The sequence below is a fragment of the Oncorhynchus clarkii genome, chromosome 27 (genome assembly GCF_045791955.1).
Source record: "Oncorhynchus clarkii lewisi isolate Uvic-CL-2024 chromosome 27, UVic_Ocla_1.0, whole genome shotgun sequence".
NCBI classification, from domain to species: Eukaryota; Metazoa; Chordata; class Actinopteri; order Salmoniformes; family Salmonidae; genus Oncorhynchus; species Oncorhynchus clarkii.
The window spans coordinates 27,500,158-27,521,446 of record NC_092173.1 but is presented as its reverse complement, the minus strand read 5'-3'; the positions used below and the strand labels follow the sequence as shown (position 1 = coordinate 27,521,446).

The 21,289-nt window shown below is 42.1% G+C and overlaps 1 protein-coding gene across 4 annotated transcripts in view; it reads right to left on the bottom strand.

The window, feature by feature from the left end:
- The window catches only part of LOC139385600 (glycerophosphodiester phosphodiesterase domain-containing protein 5-like), an 87,411-nt gene extending 72,582 nt beyond the window's left edge, over positions 1 to 14,829 (bottom strand). For 3 of the 4 annotated variants that reach the window (XR_011628971.1, XM_071130804.1, XM_071130806.1), the window contains exon 1: positions 14,497 to 14,597. The gene's annotated coding sequence lies outside the window, so the exon portion shown is untranslated. Of the gene's footprint in view, positions 1 to 14,496 lie in introns of all 4 variants that reach the window. The other variant, XM_071130805.1, reaches the window with a different exon arrangement.
- Between the last annotated feature and the right edge of the window lie 6,460 nt (positions 14,830 to 21,289).

Here is a 21,289-nt window from a genome sequence, read left to right as displayed (position 1 = left end):
ACGGAAGGAGAGTTGTATGGCATTGAAGCTCGTCTGGAGGTTAGTTAACAGTGTCTAAAGAGGGGCCAGAAGTATACAGAATGGTGTCGTCTGCGTAGAGGTGGATCAGAGAATCACCAGCAGCAAGAGTGACATCATTGATGTATACAGAGAAGAGTGGGACCGAGAATTGAACCCTGTGGAACCCCGATAGAGGCTGCCAGAGGTCCGGACAACAGACCCTCCGATTTGACACACTGAACTCGATCAGAGAAGTAGTTTTTTGAGAAACCAAGGCTGTCGAGTCTGCCAATAAGAATGTGGTGATTGACAGAGTCGAAAACCTTTGCCAGTTGATGAATACGGCTGCGCAGTAATGTCTCTTATCGATGGCGGTTATGATATCGTTTATTAGAACCTTGAGCATGGCTGAGGTGAACCAGGACCAGCTCTGAAACCAGATTGCAAAGCAGAGAAGGTACGGTGGGATTCGAAATGGTCAGTAATCTGTTCGTTAACGTGGCTTTCGAAGACCTTAGAAAGACAGGGTAGGATCGATATACAGTGGGGCAAAAAAGTATTTAGTCAGCCACCAATTGTGCAAGTTCTCCCACTTAAAAAGATGAGAGAGGCCTGTAATTTTCATCATACACTTCACACATACACTTCAACTATGACAGACAAAATGAGAAAAAAATCCATAAAATCACATTGTAGGATTTTTTATGAATTTATTTGCAAATGATGGTGGTGCTCTTATTCTCCATGGACTTGTGTCCCAGAACTTTTTTGAGTTTGTACTACAGGATGCAAATTTCTGTTTGAAAAAGCTAGCCTTAGCGTTCCTAAATGTCTGTATATTTGTTCCTAACTTCCCTGAAAAGTTGGATATCACGGGGGCTATTCGATGCTAATGCAGAACGCCACAGGATGTTTTTGTGCTGGTCAAGGGCAGACAGGTCTGGAGTGAACCAAGGACTATATCAATTCCTGGTTCTACATTTTTTTGAATGGAGCATGCTTATTTAAGATGGTGAGGAAGGCACTTTTAAAGAATAACCAGGCATCCTCTACTGACGGGGTGAGGTAAATGTCATTCCAGGATACCCCGGCTAGGTCAATAATAAAGGCCTGCTCGCAGAAGTGTTTTAGGGAGCATTTGACAGTGATGAGGGGTGGTCGTTTGATCGCAGACCCATTACGGATGCAGGCAATGAGGCAGTGATCGCTGAGGTCTTGATTGAAAACAGCAGAGGTGTATTTGGAGGGCAAGTTGGTTATGATGATGTCTATGAGGGGGCTCGTGTTCACGGTTTTGGGGTTGTACCTGGTAGGTTCATTGATAATTTGTGTGAGATTGAGGGCATCTAGATTAGATTGTAGGATGGCCGTTAAGCATGTCCCAGTTTAGGTCACCTAGTAGCACGAGCACAGAAGATAAATGGGGGGCAATCAATTCACATATGATGTCCAGGGCACAGCTGGGAGCAGAGGGTGGTCTATAGCAAGCAGCAACGGTGAGAGAGACTTGTTTCTGGAAAGGTGCATTTTTAGAAGTAGAAGCTCGAATTGTTGGTACAGACCTGGATAGTAAGACAGAACTCTGCAGGCTCTCTTCGCAGTAGATTGCAACACCACCCCCTTTGGCAGTTCAATCTTGGTGGAAAATGTTGTATTTAGGGGTGGAGATTTCAGGGTTTTTAGTGGTTTTCCTAAGCCAGGATTCAGACACGGCTAGAATATCCAGGTTGGCAGAGTGTGCTAAAGCAGTGAGTAAAACAAACTTAGGGAGAAAGCTTCTAATGTTAACATGCATGAAACCAAGGCTTTTACAGTTACAGAAGTCAACAAATGAGAGCACCTGGGGAGTGGGAGTGGAGTTAGGCACTGCAGGACATGGATAAACCTCTACATCACCAGATGAACAGAGGAGAAGTAGGATAAGGGTACGGCTAAAGGCTATACGAACTGGCCGTCTAGCACATTCAAAACAAAGAGTAAAAGGAGCAGGTTTCTGGGCACGATAGCATAGATTCAAGACATAGAGTGCAGACAAAGGTAAGGTAGGATGTGAGTACATGGCGGTAAACCTAGGCATTGAGTAATGATGACAGAGATATAGTCTCTAGAGATGTTTTAAACCAGGTGATGTCATCGCATATGCAGGAGGTGGAACATGGTTGGTAAAGGCATATTGAGCAGGGCTAGAGGCTCTACAGTGAAATAAGACAGTAATCACTTACCAGAACAGTAATGAAAGAGGAATATTGATATTAGAGAGAGGCATGCGTAGCCAAGTGATCATATGGGTCCAGTGAGTGTTTGGGCTGGCTGGGGACACGGCGATTCAGACAATTATCAGGCCGGGGCTAGCAAGCTAGCAGACCGGGGCTAGCAAGCTAGCAGTTCGCTGGTCCTTTTGTGGCAGGGCTGAAATGCAGTGGAAATGTTTGAGGGGATTCAGTTCATTTGCATGGCAAAGAGGGAGTTTGCAATTAATTGCAATTCATCTGATAACTCTTCATAACTTTCTGGAGTACAGTCGTGGCCAAAGGTTATAAGAATGACAAATAATGACAAATATTTATTTTCACAAAGTCTGCTGCTTCAGTTTGTTTGATAGCAATTTGCATTTTCTCCAGAATGTTATGAAGTGATCAGATGAATTGCAAAGTCCCTCTTTGCCATGCAAATGAACTGAATACCCCAAAAACATTTCCACTGCATTTCAGCCCTGCCACAAAAGGACCAGTTGACATGTCAGTGATTCTCTCGTAAATACAGGTGTGAGTGTTGACGAGGAAAAGGCTGGAGATCACTCGGTCATGCTGATTGAGCTCGAATAACAGACTGGAAGCCTCAAAAGGAGGGTGGTGCTTGGAATCATTGTTCTTCCTCTGTTAATCATGGTTATCTGCAAGGAAACACGTGCCTTCATCAATGCTTTGCACAAAAAGGGCTTCACAGGCAAGGATATTGCTGCCTGTAAGATTGCATCTAAATCAACCATTTATCGAATCATCAAGGACTCAAGGAGAGCGGTTCAATTGTTGTGAAGAAGGCTTCAGGGCGTCCAAGAAAGTCCAGCAAGCGCCTGGACCGTCTCCTAAAGTTGATTCAGCTGCGGGAATCGGGCACCACCAGTACAGAGCTTGCTCAGGAATGGCAGCAGGCAGGTAGGTATGAGTGCATCTGCACGCACAGTAAGGCGAAGACTTTTAGAGGATGGCCTGGTGTCAAGAAGGGCAACAAAGAAGCCATTTCTCTCAAGGAAAAACATCAGGGACAGACTGATATTCTGCAAAAAGGTACAGGGATTGGACTGCTGAGGACTGGGGTAAAGTCATTTTCTCTGATGAATCCCCTTTCCGATTGTTTGGGGCATCCGGAAAAAAGCTTGTCCGGAGAAGACAAGTCCACATGCCAGCAGCATATCACCCTGCATACCACTGTTGGCTTGCTTCTGAAGCTAAGCAGGGTTGGTCCTGCTGGAAGTGGTGTTGGAGGGCCGGTAGGGGGCACTCTTCCCTCTGGTCTAAAAAAATATCCCAATGCCCCAGGGCAGTGATTGGGGACACTGCCCTGTGTAGGGTGCAGTCTTTCGGATGGGACATTAAACAGGTGTCCTGACTCTCTGAGGTCATTAAAGATCCCATGGCACTTATCTTAAGAGTAGGGGTTTTAACCCTGGTGTCCTGGCTAAATTCCCAATCTGGCCCTCAAACCATCACGGTCACCTAATAATCCCCAGTTTACAATTGGCTCATTCATCCCCCTCCTCTCCCCTGTAACTATTCCCGAGGTCGTTGCTGCAAATGAGAACGTGTTCTCAGTCAACTTACCTGGTAATATAAAGACAAGGTGAGCGCTATCATCAGTGCTGTGTCATGCCAATAGTAAAGCATCCTGAGACCATTCATGTGTGGGGTTGCTTCTCAGCCAAGGGAGTGGGCTCACTCATAATTTTGCCTAAGAACACAGCCATGAATAAAGAATGGTACCAACGCATTCTCCGAGAGCAACTTCTCCCAACCATCCAGGAACAGTTTGGTGACAAACAATGCCTTTTCCAGCATAATGGAGCGCCTTGCCATAAGGCAAAAGTGATAACTAAGTGGCTCGGGGAACAAAACATGAATATTTTGGGTCCATGGCCAGGAAACTCCCCAGACCTGAATCCCATTGAGAACTTGTGGTCAATCCTCAAGAGGTAGGTGGACAAACACAAATCCACAAATTCTGACAAACTCCAAGCATCGATTATGCAAGAATGGGCTGCCATCAGCCAGGATGTGGCCCAGAAGTTAATTGACAGCATGCCAGGGCAGATTGCAGACTTCTTGAAAAAGAAGGGTCAAGACTGCAAATATTGACTCTTTGCATCAACTTCATGTAATTGTCAATAAAAGCCTTTGACACTTATGAAATGCTTGTAATTATACTTAATTTATTCATTTATTATTTAAATAGGCAAGACAGTTAAGAACAAATTCTTATTTTCTATGGGGTTAACTGCCTGTTCAGGGGCAGAACGACAGATTTGTACCTTGTCAGCTCGGGGGTTTGAACTTGCAACCTTCCGGTTACTAGTCCAACACTAACCACTAGGCTACCCTGCCGCCCCATTAACTCCTTCCATAGTAACATCTGACTAAAAATATTTAAAAGACACTGAAACTTTGTCATTCTCAAAACTTTTGGCCATGACTGTACTTGAGGAAAATAGGCACGTTTCTCAACATATACCGTTTGAGAAGGGATTGCGTGACGATGAGCTTCGCAACCGCATGACGCAGCTTGATAACATGAATGAGATTGTCGACCAGTCTGCTGGGTGGGGCATTATACATTCCTTCATTGGATTCCTATGTCCTTTCTATAATATCTCTGGCAACGGCACCATGCAATGCACCCTGGATTAAAGGAGCAGACAAAAAGGAAAAATGTGCTAGACCCGTTAAATTACATATTTCCAATTCGAGAGAAGAAATCCTCCCAAATTATGTCAATGGACAGTATTGAAATCTGACATGTACGATAGACGTTTCCACGGTCCTACGTCATACCGGACAAATTTCTGCCTGCTTGAATGGCAATAACTCACATACACATGAAAACATGAAATTACCCATGGAATTGACAGAAGATCACTTAGAGATGCACAAAAACAATATAACACTCCAAATGGGTGAACCTTTCCTTTAATGATCGTTACCCTCAGGTATTTTATTGGCCGTTTCTGCCTCCAGGCTTATATGAGACCTGCAGCCGTCCTCACCATCAACCAGACATGATGTAACATGAGCTGCTGGCTGGCAAATTCCATGCAGAACAGAAGTCAGTCTGGTGTGTTCAAACACTGTCCTGCTGGCCTGTGGGCAGGCTGGCATCTGCCTCTGTGGCTGCTTCTCTACTATTCCAAAACTGACAGCAGGTGCAGGCCATCTGGGGATCCCTCCTCTCCACCTAGCTTCATAACAAGGCTTGTATTTATATATTTTTTGCAGTCTCAAGAAGCTATGAAGTATTTGAAATCGTATTGCTACAGTAGCAGCAGTTTGTGTGAGGGGATGTTCACCATGGTTGGTTTTTAGAACTCTTTTAGATACGGAGGATTAGGCTACATGGCTAAAGGAGACTTAATAACACGTAAAAATACATGTTATGCACCATGAAGTTTTAGGTTTGAAAATGAATACAAAATTACTTGTTTTTGGATACACAGGACATAGATCGTGGAATGGAAAGAGATCATTAAAATATGCTATGGTGGGGCCTCCCGGGTGGCGGAGTGGTTAAGGGCGCGTTAAGGGTTACGGAAGCCCACTGCACCAATGTGCCCGGACGACGCTAGGCCAATTGTGCCAGCTGTGCCACCAGAGACCCTGGGTTCGCGCCCAGGCTCTGTCGTGACCGGGAGGTCCGTGGGGCGACGCACAGTTGGCCTAGCGTCGTCCGGGTTAGGGAGGGCTTGGCCAGTAGGGATATCCTTGTCTCATCGCGCACCAGCGACTCCTGTGGCGGGCCGGGCGCAGTGCACGCTAACCAAGGTTGACGGGTGCACAGTGTTTCCTCCTCCGACACATTGGTGCAGTGGGCTTCTGTGTTGGATACGCACTGTGTTAAGAAGCAGTGCGGCTTGGTTGGGTTGTGTATCGGAGGACGCATGACTTTCAACCTTCGTCTCTCCCGAGCCTGTACGGGAGTTGTAGCGATGAGACAAGATAGTAGCTACTAAAAAACAATTTGATACCACGAAATTGGGGAGAAAAACGGGTAAAATTCAACAACAAAAAAAAGAATTATGCTATGGTCCATTTTATAAAACTACAAATTATATAGCAATTCATAATGTGTAATTGCAACAATTTGCCCAGCCACTCCAGGACTGAAGCAGTAGGACTATTGTTCAGCAAGAACTCTTTACAATTATCGATACATTCTTCCCAGCGGGCGATTCGCCTCTCGTTTTGACCTTTCTCCACATAGCTGGGGATTCTTACCTAACAAATCCTTCATGCTTGTTTACAACAAAAAAGGCCCTTGGTTGTGCCAGCAGAGAACCCCTGTCAAAGACTGTAGAAATGTAGTATCTCAGTGGCTGGGTTATACCTCCACATGAAAAAGAACCCCTAGAAAAATCTCAGTTTTTACTGCCTCTAGTTCATTGGCTGAAGCAGCATCTCAGATGAAGGAGCAACAGAACCAGGCACTCCGTCTGAACAAACAGTGCTTTGACCGGCCGGTCTCAAGTTGCATTACCACCCCCTCCCCCCCACCTGGGGCGCTTCCTCAAACCTTGTCCTGTCTGCCTCACACAATGTTCCCAGTGTCTCCTGCTGGTACTGCCTGGTCAGTATTAAAACAATTGCTCAGCTCTCCCAGGTCGAGCTAGGCCAGAGAAAGTAATTCTGGTGTTTGCGCCGAGTCATAGGTGCTGATACTATGGCCTAGAAAGGAAACTGCTGACAAAGGCCTCCGTGGCATGCAGGCACCAGGGGAACTATTGTTGTGTGAATGAATGAAAGCCATTCGCTGTTTGTGTTTTACGGTTCTCATTAACTCATTGCGTGCTCTACAGTACAGCCGTGTTTTACTGTACTGAATGTAGGACGCAGGCAGTATCTGTATGCCTGGGTGATAGATGGTTGGTCTGTACAGTAGCCATGTCTGTTTTTGGCATCACACAGAGCTATGTCCTCATCAGGTGACTTTCTCCTCAGAGTTGAGGAAGACAGTCAGGGACAGACAGACAAGCCCAGTCTGTGATGCAGTCCTTGTTCATCTCACTCTCCCCCTTTCCACTGGTCCCATGCAGAGAAAGATGGGGCACTACTGACTGTTCAATTCATTGGAAGGTTCATTTCATCCTTGTTTTACAGGATAAACATTTGCATCTGCAAAGACAAGGAACACACTTGGCTCAGACTTACCATATGGTGGGAATTTTACCACACTACTTCTCAGGGTGAAATAAAAACAATTATCCTTGATATTCTGTTGAACTAGTAATGCCTTTCACCTTGGGGGTAGAAATATGACAATTGGGTGCCTCTTGCTTTGAGTCTAGCTAATATTCTCATCAAGCTATGGAGACTAAGAAAACATGTTGATTAGTGATGAAAAAAAATCTATACAGAAACATATCAGGATATTATTTGACAATAAATTGTATTGACAATATTGCAATATTATTTTTGCGCTAGTTGGCTAAACCTGCAGCAAAACTCCAGCATTTTTCCTTCGAGCCAATTTGTTTTTAGCACTTTTATTTCCATGACAGGTGAGAACTCATTTTCTCATGGCTCTCGTCCTTGTGCAGTAGACAGGTGAGCAATTTGTTTAGAACATCAAAACACAATAAAAATCATAGTATTGAATCACAACATATAGAAAAGGGGAATCGCAATACATATATTGTGAAGTCCCTGGCAATCCCCAGCCTTAATGCCAATGTCACAGTTGTTCAAATAAGCTTTAATTTCTGGCAAAAAGCAGTGCAAACTGTACTGATCTAATAAGGTAAAGGCTTAGAACCCCCTACTCTTGACCAATCACCGACGAATAGGCATACACTTCGCTTGCCTCAAGAAAAAAAGTGTGTATTGGGGTATTGTGTGTAGATTGCTGAGGATTACTATTATTTGTTATCCATTTTTGAATAAGGCTGTAATGTAAAAAAAAGTGGAAAAAGTCCAGGGGTCTGAATACTTTCTGAAGGCACTGTGTGTAGCCTAATTGAAAATGGACTGGAAATTCAATGACAGCTCATTTGAATTCCTCACCTTTGCTCTAAGGCAAACAGCCTGTCTTAAGGCGTCCGCTTGCTTCCCAGCCGAAACAGTTTGAAACAGTTCCTGCATATATTATGACAACATTTTGTGACATTGTTTGTTCGTTTTGGACTTCAGTGAGGAGTTGTGTGTCTGTTCGGGCACAGATTTTTTTGAGGCAAGCCGAAGTGTATGCCCCTTCGTCGGTGATTGGTCAAGAGTAGGGGGTTCTTCAAAAAAGTATTTGTCATTCAACGAGAAACGACTTGTTCTTACAAATTTTTCATTGAGAAATACTGCACCAAACATCATAGTTAGACGTAAAATTGTGCGACTAATATCTCCTCGGCAAAAAAACTCAAGAAATCTGTCATTAAATTTTATCTTAGATTAATTCTGACCATTTTGAAGAAACACACAACGAAGGAAGCCTTAAATTTTAGAATAAGGCTGTAAATGTAATAAAATGTAGAAAAGGGGTCTGAATACTTTCCGAATGTACTGTGTGTATGCATGCATGTATACTCACACTACCGTTCAAGGTTTAGTCACTTAGAAAAGCACACTTGTCAATTGAAATAACATCAAATTGATCAGAAATACAGTGTAGATATTGTTAATGTTGTAAATGTCTATTGTAGCTGGAAACGGCTGATTTTAATGGAATACCTACATAGGCCCATTATCAGAAACCACCACTACTGTGTTCCAATGGCACATTGTGTTAGTTACTCCAAGTGTATCATTTTAAAAAGGCTAATTGAGCACTAGAAAACCCTTTTGCAATTATGTTAGCACAGATGATAACTGTTGTTCTTATTAAAGAAGCAATAAAACTGGCCTTCTTTAGACGAGTTGAGTATCTGGAGCATCAGCATTTGTGGGTTCGATTACAGGCTCAAAATGGCCAGAAACAAAGAACTTTCTCTGAAACTCTTTAGTCTATTCTTGTTCTGAGAAATGAAGGCTATTCCATGCAAGAAATTGCCAAGAAACTGAAGGTCTCGTACAACACTGTGTACTACTCCCTTCACAGAACAGCGCAAACTGGCCCTAAACAGAATAGAAAGAGGAGTGGGAGGCCCCGGTGCACAACTGAGCAAGAGGACAAGTACATTAGTGTGTCTAGTTTGAGAAACAGACACCTCGCAAGTCCTCAACTGGCAGCTTCATTAAATAGTACCCGCAAAACACCAGTCTCAACGTCAACAGTGAAGAGGCAACTTCAGGATGCTGGTCTTCTAGACAGAGTTCCTCTGTCCAGTGTGTGTTCTTTTGCCCATCTTAATATTTTATTTTTATTGGTCAGTCTGAGATATGGCTTTTTCTTTGTAACTCTGCCTAGAAGGCCAGCATCCCAGAGTCACCTTTTAAAATAACAAACTTGGATTAGCTAACACAGTGCCATTGGAACAGGCGTGATGGTTGCTGATAATGGGCCTCCGTACACCTACGTAGATATTCCATTAAAAAAAAATGTGCTTTTCTTTTAAAAACAAGGACATTTCTAAGTGACCCCAAACTTTTGAACAGTAGTGTGCACGCACACACACAATGAAAATATAAACCACGTAAAGTGTTGGTCCTATGTTTCATTAGCCAAAATAAAAGATCCCAGAAATGTTCCAAACACACAAAAAAACATGTATTTTTCTCAAATGTTACGCATAAATGTGATTACTTCCCTGTTAGTGAGCATTTCTCCTTTACCAAGATAATCCATCCACCTGACAGGTGTGGCATATCAAGAAGACGATTAAACAGCTTGATCATTAAAGGTGCACCTTGTACTGGGGACAAAACGCCACTATAAAATGTGCAGTTTTGGCACACAACGCCACAGATTTCTCAAGTTGAGGGGAGTGCAATTGGCATGCCTAATGCAGGAACGTCTACGAGAGCTGTTGCCAGAGAATTTAATGTTAATTTCTCTATCATAAGTCATCTCCAACTAAATTTGAGAATTTGGCAGTACGTCCAACTGGCCTCACAACCGCAGACCACGTGTAACCACGCCAGTCCAGGACCTCCACTTCCAGCTTCTTCACCTGCTCAATCGTCTGAGACCATCCACCCGGACAGCTGATGAAACTGAGGAATATTTGACGGTAATAAAGCCCTTTTGTGGAGAAAAAATAATTCCGATTGGCTGGGCCTAGCTCCCAATTGGATGGGCCTATCCCTTCCCAGTCCCACCTATGGCTGCGCCCCTGCCCAGTCATGTGAAATCCATATATATTAGGGCCTAAAGAATTAATTTCAAATTGACAGATTTCCTTCTATGAACTGTAACTGCATAAAATCTTTGAAATTGTTGTCTTTATATTTGCTAAAGGGGTGTGGTTTGGCAAGCTGTGACTCTGTTCTTACATAAGGCCTACTCATCACACCAGGATACATGGGGGGAGGTCAAAAAGAGGGTGTGTCTAAACTAGAGATAGGGGGTCGGAGAGAGGGTGGGTGGTGGAGGGCTTACCTCCCACAGGACAGGCTGTAATAACAGGCTCTCACCGTCTTCCGCTCCCACATGTTAATTAGGATAATACCACACTGCCATTTCATCTCTGCTAAATTGAGGGAAACACAGTTGTTGTCTTAGTGATAGAAGCTTTTATTATAGATGTAAGACCAACAGCAGATCTTGACTGTTGTCTTTCTCAAAGAACACACAATGGCTATAAAAATTTTAAAAACGAACGATGGAACCATTTATGGGATGAACATTCCTCCGGCAGTTTGCGCCCCCAAAAGCAATTATGAAAACAAGATGGGCTGCATGATATTCTTAGATAAAGATAAATGTTGAGAACCGCACAAGTGCAATGAACACTGCTCAAAATACAGAAAAACCTATAGTCTGAGAAAAGGAAATATTAGTCCATCATAACATTTCATGTCATCTTAACATTTGTATTATGATTTTTATAAATAAACAACGGATAGTGGGACTGATACTCTTCTTCAGAATCAATTACTGTGAAACTCAAACTGTGACTCAAACTCCAGTCAAGGAGTGGGCTCTGGGCACCCCTATCAGTGTGTCTGGTGTGTGTGTGTATGGAACACATAATAGCAATAACTGTTGAGGACACCGGTGCATTCCATGGAATGTTCTAGTCCAATCTCCTACAGCATGTCTGTTCTAACCAGTTAAGCATTAAAAACAAAAGATTTCAGCATTTAAACAATATCTATAATAAATGTTTTGTTAAGTTTTGACACCCGCCAATAACTTTAGACATCTGGTCTGTTTTCATCTGGAGTGGAGAAATTGCCATCAAACACCTGAGTTGTGTGCGTCAAAATAAAATGCATTGCTTCACACAACAAATATGATGACTCACTGTCAGTCAACGCTGATAGCATTCTTGACCGAGTATATATCGCATAGCTTCAAAAGCTCACACAGACAGTTTTATAGCCATAGATGTGTGGTTGGTGAACTCTGCAGTTTGTTGTTATACATTTTGAAATTCTCCATACCTTAGTGGTGGCTGCTGATTGGCTGAATACCCTGGGTGCGATGTGTTTGGAGTTGTCAACAAAGCATCATGACAGAAATATTATGCCAAGTTTTCAAACTACTGGTAGTTTATTTGAGAAGATGCATAAAGCGATCTGTGCATTTGAAGAACAGCATAAATACACCTATTTCACTTTTGCATGTCAAAAACATAATGCTCACTGCTGCACTGTTTTGAACAGATTTAGAACGAGCAACCAGCAAACGGGTGCACCAGGTAGAACGCAACAAGCGTGCAAATACAATAACTGAAAACACATTATCTAAATGGGGGTAATTTTATTTATTTATTTTACCTTTATTTAACTAGGCAAGTCGGTTAAGAACAAATTCTTATTTTCAATGACGGCCTAGGAACAGTGGGTTAACTGCCTGTTCAGGGGAAGAACGACAGATTTGCACCTCGTCAGCTTGGGGTTTTGAACTTGCAACCTTCCGGTTACTTGTCCAACGCTCTAACCACTAGGCTACCCTGCCGTAAACTTGTACATCGCCTTGGTCTGTACAATTGCCCTTTTTTTAGTGCCCCAAAAACGTAATACTTCCAGATCAACTGTAATGTCAACACCATTGTAAAGCACAATTTCTCCCCTTTCCAACAGAATCAATTACATGACCTAAACACTGCCCGTTTCTGCATAATTCAAGCAGGCAATGAGCCCTGTCGGGTCTTTTTAAAAATGGTTGGTGGGGAATTTAAACTAATGCGTGGTAGTGAGAAGGAGAGATGTCGTGTGGGAAATTTGCTTTTTTTCACTCAAACTGTCCAACTTATCACCTTATCGCCTCTAAAATGTAAATAGAACACTATAAAGAGTTTATCTAATGTGTCATTACATACCTATTTGAAGGTTTGTGTCGAATTTGAATAGGGTTTTTAGGACGGTGCTAAAGTGATCTTAGAAGTAAACAGCGGCTTTGAGAATGATGATCGCATGCAAGTGTAGCCAATGTGAAATGGCTAGCTAGTTAGCAGTGGTGCGCGCTAGTGGCGTTTCAATCTGTGACATCACTTGCTGAGACCTTGAAGTAGTGGTTCCCCTTGCTCTGCAAGGGCCGCGGCTTTTGTGGAGCGATGGGTAACGATGCTTCGAGGGTGACTGTTTCCCTGGTTCGCGCCCAGGTCGGGGCGAGGGGACGGACGTAAAGTCTATACTGTTACACAATGATGACCCAAAAAATGACTAGGTATCCCCCCTTAACCCCGTCACTGTCCATTTCTTGTTTTTAAACGATGAGAAAAGTGCTACACCTGGTGGAGAGAGATTGCAAGACAGACATAGTAGCTTTATGCGTACTGTACATTATGACATGACACGTCAAGATGTAACGAGGGTCCGTTTTTTCAACTTTTCTCCAATACTATAGAGCCATTACCATGTTGATCAATGCTTGAATAGAAACCTAGTTCACACCCCCGATTTTGAAGTCAACACAGTCCCATTAGTATTCTTTGTAGCCTCATTTGAATGTTGCGGTTGTGCACATTTGTACGAATGGGGTGAGTTTACGTTAGCTAGCTAATCACGTCACAAAGCATTTTGAAACAACTTCATATTTCCGAGTTAGTCAAATATTAGTTTTGAAAGACTTGAAATTGGCATGGTAGCTAGCAAGCTACCAGCTAGCTAGCTGTTTATCAAAGGTAGATTAAACTAAAACTTTAAATAAAAAATGGTATTTATGTTTCTCAAAATTACTGTAGCTGCCTAATTAATTTGATCATGCTTTGTGATACACCCGGTTTTATGCTGTTTTAGTCCACACAACATGTCACACTGTCACCAACAGTACAACCTGATGAGGACTAGAGCCGACATAGAAGTTCTGACTAAACGCCCATTTGAGCGACGCAGGACGGGTCCATTTACTTTGTGCGGTTATAATTTATGCTAGCAGTTCCCCTCAAAGCAAATAGCTGGCATAACAATCCAAGCAATGTTCGCACGCACAGCCTATGCGCCCGTTGAGGCGGAACTGCTGCTGCTGGCATTCACTGAGGGGCAGTAACTGAACAGCTTGTTTGAACCATATATTTTTGAAACAGGAAAATGTACACATTTACCACACTTGTATAAGCATTTAAAACAGAATCCATGAATTATATAATATATAGATTTTGCCATCACAAGTGGGGCGCCGCACCTAACGAACTACTGGGCGTTAGGATAAAAGCCACCACCTGACAATTATGTTATTGCTGCTTCATAACATCCATAGATCTGGAAGTGAAACCTGCATGTTCAAGAATAGTGAAAGTTGCTGCCAGATCTATTTGACTGTAAAATGGGCAGATGAAATGCCTGTATGGGCTGGTTGTCTGCGGTGGTGTGTAGCCTATAAATAGATACATAATACATCCATAGCTTAATACAGTCAAGTGTTTTCCACCCATAGGCTATGTCTCGCCATACACGGGCGTGTCCTTTGTAGCCTATTGGGTTAATACAAGGTGTGAATTAATTTAATGATAAGTATACCCTGCATGTAAACTTCTGAATTACAGAAATAAAAAGGACATTTGAGTGAATGGACGAATAGGTAGGTTATTTTGTCACAAAGTAAATAACCACCGTGTTTTGTTAATTTTCAACAACAAACTACTTTACAAAGTAAGTGTTTCATACCATGGCATGGCAACCACTTACTTTAACTGCTCAGATACTCTAGGCTAGTACTACAAACGCTACCCGCCGTTTGGATATGACAAGACTTACTTACCTCTATCAATTATTCCAGGCTTTTTCTCCCAAGTGAAGTTGTAGATTTTTACGAAGTCCTCCGACCAACTGTCCTCACACCACTCAACAAATGGGCTGCTGCCTGTGTTGAGGTGGGTGACCGCCAAAGGTTGTTAAATACTACCGAGGACAAAAGGAAATGTGTCCTGCCACAACAAAGGTAAAAACATTCGACCCAGAGTTATTCTGTTAAATTCCACTTCGTGGGTTTATGTTACATTGAAGTGTGTATCAGTTTAACATAATTAGCTCAGTAAATATTCCAGGGTCAGCCCTCTGAGTTTAACGCATGCCTCGTCTATGAACACCGGGCGAGTAAATCAATTGAATGACTACCAGTGGGCGGAGTTGTAGCTTTCTCGCCTGCCCTCTTGTAGAATTGGTATTTACAGTGAAAGAGCGTCCCCCCTCTTCCGGCACGCGACATCTCCCATTGTAGGAAGCTTCAAAAGGCAAAAAAAACAAAAGAATGGATGGGGTTATGTTAATGTTAAACTAATCAAATATAGCTCTATAACCCACAACATAGATACAGTACAATTTTATATAAAGTGTCTCTGATTGTGGCTCTGGTGGGGCATTGCCAAAGTCATCACTGACTCAATATCCATTTAATAAAGAAAAGGGTTAAACACATCCATGGCCCGATTCAGACCCAAGTTAAGTGCGTTTAAATGGAGAGTAATTACCTTTTTATGTGCTTTTCTCACTATGTGTATTCTGACCTTGAACTTCAGCATGAGAATAGCATTCTATTGACCCACTATTCATTTGAGGTGAAGTTCGAATAAATGGTGTGGCAGAGGTGTCTCCACTACAGATACCTGTATTCCGACCTTGACTTAATTCCCTCATATAATTCCACCACCTTTACACTGAATAAATAATAAATAAGGTTGAGTGAAGCTGCTGGTTCTAAGTGGGAAATCATCTACTTTATTTTTCTTATAGAAATAACACCATTCTCCATGCACTATAATTTATAAATTGATAAGAGCTATTGATATGAGCAAGGTAAAGGAGTAATCAGATTGGAGAAGGGGATTGTAAATACACATCGTAATTGTTTTAGATGATTTTTCCTAATGATCCCTGGAGATGAATGTGAAACCTGCCATATGGAAACAGATGTATTGCGGACCCTTTTGCACAGTGAAATAGAATATTAATAGCTGTGCCGTAATTCTGAATTTTAATTGTGTGGCCTCATAATTTGCGTGGATGAAATGGAGACCCAAGCTATTGGCTTCTATAGGGACCTGCTGAGTTGATGTATGCGCTTAAGAATGTTTTGATTATATGCCTGGGCTTTACTCTGTTTTCTTTTACAATTTGTATCATGTTAACTGTTAGCCACTATCAGGAGCCACAGTCACTAATACCTACATGCATTTATTTTTTAATCATTCCATTCCATTCTGTTTAAATCAAATCAAATCACATTTTATTTGTCACATACACGTGTTTAGCAGATTTAGCAAAATGCTTGTATTATCTTTCTTTCCTCTGTGTAGTTGTTCCTGAGGTTCACTAGCATTAGTGGATCATATTAGGCTAACGTTGTGCAATAATTTGGGACATGTAGCCTTTTGAATCATTATGGAACTCATACCACACGTAGCAGGTTAAACCTGGAGCCTGGCGCACGGTTCATGAAGATTGGACTGTTGTCATACAGTTCCATGATTAGTGAGAATTGGGGTGGATTTGTAGGACTATTGTTCAACCCCTATTGTACACTTTTTTTCCACCTTCCAATATTTTATGGATTGAGATTGAGTATAACAATTTATTTTTTATTCCTAACCAAAAAATCTGCCTAAATAATCTACAAGATCAGAGTATTTTTAAATCTACCAGTAGGTGCTAAAACAGACAAATATGCATAGATGGCTTTCTTTCATTGATCCTTATATTCTGACCTCGTTTTCTCGATTTATTCTATTGAGTCTGTAGACAAAATTATAATTAATGGTACACCGTATTCAAAGGGATGGCTTAAGATAAATGTACTGAAAGCCACATTGAATGAAAACTCCACAAGAAAATCTGTTGGCCAGTAAGGGTGAGAGTTTTCAGTGGTTGAATGAAATTTATTCAGGATGTTCAAGGTAACCAGAGCTGCAGGGCTCCCTTACACAACTAAAATACGTCTAAATACCAAATACTGAGAAGTGTGTAGGAAAGGTAGGAAAGGCATAAATTCCTAAGTCGGGATAAGGCCCATCATGCAGGATTGGGTGGCAGTGATTGAAAGCTTTTTTTATTCAAAATGTCCACAACCTCAAACAGTCACACTCCAAACTCCACTATGGCCAAGACCAAAGAGCTGTCAAAGGACACCAGAAACAAAATTGTAGACCTGCACCAGGCTGGGAAGACTGAATCTGCAATAGGTAAGCAGCTTGGTTTGAAGAAATCAACTGTGGGAGAAATTATTAGGAAATGGAAGACATACAAGACCGCTGATAATCTCCCTCGATCTGGGGCTCCACGCAAGATCTCACCCCGTGGGGTCAAAATGATCACAAGAACGGTGAGCAAAAAACCCAGAACCACACGGGGGGACCTAGTGAATGACCTGCAGAGAGCTGGGACTAAAGTAACAAAGCCTACCATCAGTAACACACTACGCCGCCAGGGACTCAAATCCTGCAGTGCCAGACGTGTCCCCCTGCTTAAGCCAGTACATGTCCAGGCACGTCTGAAGTTTGCTAGAGAGCATTTGGATGATCCAGAAGAAGACTGGGAGAATGTCATATGGTCAGATGAAACCAGAGCAAGGGGAACTACTACTTCAAGGTCTCAGAGCAAGTGACGTCACTGATTGAAACGCTATTTAGCGCCCACGCTAACTAAGCTAGCCGTTTCACATCCGTTACACATGTAAAGGAAAGAAGGAATGGGGCCATGTATCGTGAGATTTTGAGTGAAAACCTCCTTCCATCAGCAAGGGCATTGAAGATGAAACGTGGCTGGGTCTTTCAGCATGACAATGATCCCAAACACATCGCCCGGGCAACGAAGGAGTGGCTTCGTAAGAAGCATTTCAAGGTCCTGGAGTGGCCTAGCCAGTCTCCAGATCTCAACCCCATAGAAAATCTTTGGAGGGAGTTGAAAGTCCGTGTTGCCCAGCAACAGCCCCAAAACATCACTGCTCTAGAGGAGATCTGCATGGAGGAATGGGCCAAAATACCAGCAACAGTGTGTGAAAACCTTGTGAAGACTTACAGAAAACGTTTGACCTCTGTCATTGCCAACAAAGGGTATATAACAAAGTATTGAGATAAACTTTTGTTATTGACCAAATACTTATTTTCTACCATAATTTGCAAATAAATTCATTAAAAATCCTACAATGTGATTTTCTGAATTTTTTTCTCATTTTGTCTGTCATAGTTGAAGTGTACCTATGATGAAAATTACAGGCCTCTCTCATCTTTTTAAGCGGGAGAACTTGCACAATTGATGGCTGACTAAATACTTTTTTGCCCCACTGTACTTGATTATTCTCAAAGAGTTGAAATTACTATAGGATCGTAAAATGAAATGATCTTCAGCCAATACTCTACTGACGAAGACTCTTATAATGCCTTATCATTTTACTTCATAAATCCCTGCAAAAAGAACACCATGTTGTTGAGTGTCAGATTGTTGGTGGACAGTTAGCACCAGCCAGAAGAGAAACAGGAACCCTACTGCCGTCACTACAGCCATGAGTATTTCTTCATATTGTGGTAATATGAAGTGCTAATAGGCTGTCAGCTCTCTTCATTCATTATGTAAAACATGAATGTAGGCCTTTAGAAAACAATAGATGATGCAACTCTCAGGACAATATTATGCTGTTTTATTTGGATAATGAGGTTAATAAAAGCTTTTGTCAATGATTCTCACTCACCCAAACGGAACTGATTGTAGTTAACAGAACCGGGCTATGATAAACAGCAGCTTCTGTTCTGGTTGGGGCTCAGCTGTTCATTTCATTTAATTTCATTTCATTTCAAACCATGCCATCTCTGTCCAAATTGATTCATGCAATTGCACACATCCAGATTTCCAACACAAAGAATAGCAACATTAGAATGCCCTAAAAAGTGCAGAATAAAATTAGCTCTAAGTTTCATCTTATATGTTTTCTATATGTTCGCAGTGTTTCATTTTCCATCATAGTTAAGGGCTGAAGTTTTTTCCTTACCATGTGACCTGATCAGGAAAAACCTAAAGAACTAGTTATATATATATACACACACAGATGAAACTACTTGATAAACAGAAAGTTATACCGAATGGCACAGAGGTCTAAAGCACTGCATCTCAGTGCTAGACGCATCACTACAGTCCCTGGTTTGAATCCAGGCTGTATCACATCCGGCCGTGATTGGGAGTCCCATAGGGCGGTGCACATTTGGCCCAGCGTCGTCCGGGCTTGGCCGGGGTAGGCCGTCATTCTAAATAAGAATTTGTGGCCAGAAAATGAACATCTATTTAAATGTATCTAAGCAAACAGCAAATGCTGTCATTCTGACATCAATTCAATTTGACAGAGGGAGAACCTTAAATGAGAACTGCAAAGTGATTGTTGTCAAGACATTTACAAGTGGATGGCACCCAAAATGATTGAACATCATGTTAGTACTGTAGTAGTGTAGGTCCTTTATGCATCCATCTGGTTCATTTATACTTTGTAATTCTCAATTAGCCAGAGAATTAACAACCCTCGGATGGAAGTAATGGAAAATAAATAATTGAAATCCAATTAATCTCCTCACATGAAATTATGCATGACAGCGAGTGGATCCCCCATCATTTCAAATACACACACACACACACACACACACACACACACACACACACACACACACACACACACACACACACACACACACACACACACACACACTGGCTGGGAGCTTGCAACGGCACAGAGGACGGGAGGCAGAGTGGTGTTCAGACTACTTCCTGTGACATTTCATGTGTGAGGGAGCTTCAGCAGAGTAGCAGACCCCCTGCTCTCCCTATGCAGGCATCAGTCAGAGACTCCAGCTGGTTTGATTATTCTGTATGTCTCTCCTCCAAAAAGCCAAGCAGCAGGGAGGGTGGCTGGGTGAGGGAGGCACTGGGGAAGTCACAGACTAGGGTTCAGGTGAAGGTGTGTTGCGAGAGGGTAAAATTATAACGTAACAGCTTGTGATCTCTCAGGTGATGGAGAACTGGGCTCTTTTTCAATCGTCCTTCCTTGATTTCTCACGTACTCTCTGCTGACCTCTTTCTCAAAACGTATTAGAGGAGAAGATCCAAGGTTCCTTGACTCTGACCTTCTCCAATTGGATCAAAAGTGTTGTCTCAGTGCAAGAAACTTCAGATCAGACAAGGCATTTATTTGTTTTGATTGCCATCTAGTGTCTATGTGTAGAATTGCATGGGATTAGTCCCATTGTGAATATTTACACGTTCATTTTGCCACCCTCTTTAATTTGAATGCTTATCTAAATGGGAAAAGAAACAGATTAACGAGTATAATTAATCAAATATGAAGTCCATATTTAGAAGACAGATAACGAGAATAGGAGTTCAATCAGAGCTAACCTCAGGGTTATATTAAAGCCGCAACAATATATTTACCATTCTTTTAAACTGCCAAAATGTGACCTCAATTAAAAATGAGCAAAACTTGAGTCTCCCTCAAGTTTAGCAATTGCACTGTTAGGAGGAAACTTTGTTTCCGTTTATGGAAAATGTGAACCTCTTTAGACCACCAGAGTGCATGCTAATCCAATATCCAAGTATTACGAGCCCTTCCCTAGATGACTATTTTATACAGTCTTTGAACCCACCCCCAGGCAGTTATTAGCCTATTCTGCCAGCTCAGCACAGTCACCGACCTGAAGAGGAGCTAAAGTGAATCAAATCATAATTAAAACAAATCAAATGTAATATGTGGAGCTCAAGAGTTTGGATCAAGCGCTGGATGTTGGAATTATTTTTACTTGATTGATTCTAAGCGATGGAAGTTTAGTTACTTACTTGACAGAAATGCAATAGTTGTTTTTCCAACGTATTGTTGTTGGTCAATGATTGCACATACTATCAACCACAGTATAAACATTTATTGATATGGCATCAAAATGCCTCCTGAAAGATATCCAGTACATAGATGTGTTATTCATGGTAGACTATTCGCGATATGTGAATTGCATGATTGTGATATTCTTTAAACATGCTGCTCTCTACCTATCTTCAAGACGCAGATCTAAAGGTAATGCCACAGAAATGTACATCATTCGGCACCGTGGCAACATCACTGAGGTCTGACATCATACGTTAGTCTTGGCTGCACCCCCCAAGTTTCCTTTAACTGAATAGATCCCTGGTGTCTCTCATGTCGCTGAATGAAGGTACAGAATCCTGCACAGCGATACTGTTTCACATATCCAATCATGTTGAAAATCTCAAGCACCAAAAACACCGTTAGTGTATCTGTAACGGCCGTTGGTGGAAGAAGGTGAGGACCAAGGCGCAGCGTGGTACGTAGTAGTCATTTATTAAATAGAACTGAACACTAAATACAAACTAACAAAAATAACAATCGAAACAGCTCCGTCAGGTACAAAACACCCACAAAACCCATGTGGGCAAGAGCTACCTGAGTATGGTTCTCAATCAGAGACAACGATAGACAGCTGTCCCTGATTGAGAACCATACCCGGCCAAAAACAAAGAAATACAAAAACATAGAAAAATTAACATAGGATGCCCACCCTAGTCACACC